Here is a 1,344-nt window from a genome sequence, read left to right as displayed (position 1 = left end):
GAAGAGGAAGCACTAATTCAAGTGCTAAGGACACACAAGACAGCTCTTGCGTGGTCCATCAGTGATCTTAAGGGCATTAGCCCAGCCAGATGCATGCACAAAATCCTATTGGAAGGTGACGCTAAGCCAGTGGTTCAACCACAACAGCGGCTGAATCCAGCCATGAAGAAGGTGGTGCAGAAGGAGGTCACTAAATTACTAGAGGCTGGGATTATTTATCCTATTTCTGATAGCCCCTGGGTAAGCCCTGTCCAAGTCGTTCCTAAGAAAGGTGGCATGACAGTGGTTCATAATGAAAAAATGAACTGGTTCCTATAAGAATAGTTACAGGGTGGCGTATGTGTATTGATTACAGAAGGCTCAATACAGCTACCAGAAAGGATCATTTTCCTTTACCATTCATAGACCAGATGCTAGAAAGACTAGCAGGTCATGAATACTATTGCTTCATGGATGGATATTTAGGTTATAATTAAATTGCAGTAGATCCCCAAGATAAAGAGAAAACAGCATTCACATGTCCATCCGGAGTATTTGCATACAGAAGGATGCCATTTGGTCTGTGCAATGCACTTGCAACCTTTCAAAGGTGCATGCTCTCAATTTTCTCTGATAATGTGGAAAAATTTCTGGAAGTCTTCATGGATGACTTTTCAGTATTTGGAGACTCATTCAGCTCCTTTCTTGACCATCTAGCACTTGTTCTAAAGAGGTGCCAAGAGACTAAACTGGTTTTAAACTGGGAGAAATGTCACTTTATGGTGACTAAAGGAATTGTCCTTGGTGTAACAACCCCGGTTTTCGAGTACGCGAGATCTTTTCTGAAAGTACGGAGAACTCCGGAGGATCAGTAAGGGGAGAAGCTCTGATATATTATCAAGTATCTCAATCCTAATTGTCATTATGTCATCTTTAAGCTAGAACCTTTTATGAGGCAAGCTCGCTAATGCAGTTACGAAGAACATAGTTTTTGAACCGTATCGGTTAGGAGTTTTGATCCGGTTTTTCGTAAATAGTCTCAGTTTGACGAACCGGACTCGATTAATGACAGAAGAGAGATAATAGGGTAATATCATCATTATATGAGTATTAGAGGCTTCTTGAATGATATTATAAGGTTACCTGGTCAGTTTTAGTTAAAAACAGAAAATCGGTTTAACCAGGTTCACAGTTTACTGGTGCAGCTTAGCACCAGCACTCTCTGATGACTTTAGCAATGCTAAGGCCTCATTATTCATGTTTTATTCTCATAATAAATATGTTACTAGTGTCATTTATGCTAGTAGCTCAGAAAATAATTTTTAGAGATGTTTTTGCAAGTGTTCCGATACACCTAGTTTTAGC

General features: G+C 39.9%; 1 long non-coding RNA gene across 1 annotated transcript in view; it reads left to right on the top strand.

Annotated features, from left to right (window-relative positions):
* LOC110279261 (uncharacterized) overlaps positions 1–1,344 on the top strand; it is a 74,351-nt gene that overhangs the window by 72,562 nt on the left and 445 nt on the right. The window lies entirely within an intron of this gene.

Source organism: Arachis duranensis, chromosome 3 (assembly GCF_000817695.3).
Source record: "Arachis duranensis cultivar V14167 chromosome 3, aradu.V14167.gnm2.J7QH, whole genome shotgun sequence".
In the NCBI taxonomy this organism is placed as follows: Eukaryota; Viridiplantae; Streptophyta; class Magnoliopsida; order Fabales; family Fabaceae; genus Arachis; species Arachis duranensis.
Note: the sequence above shows the minus strand (reverse complement) of the source record. Positions and strands in the feature narration are given on the sequence as shown.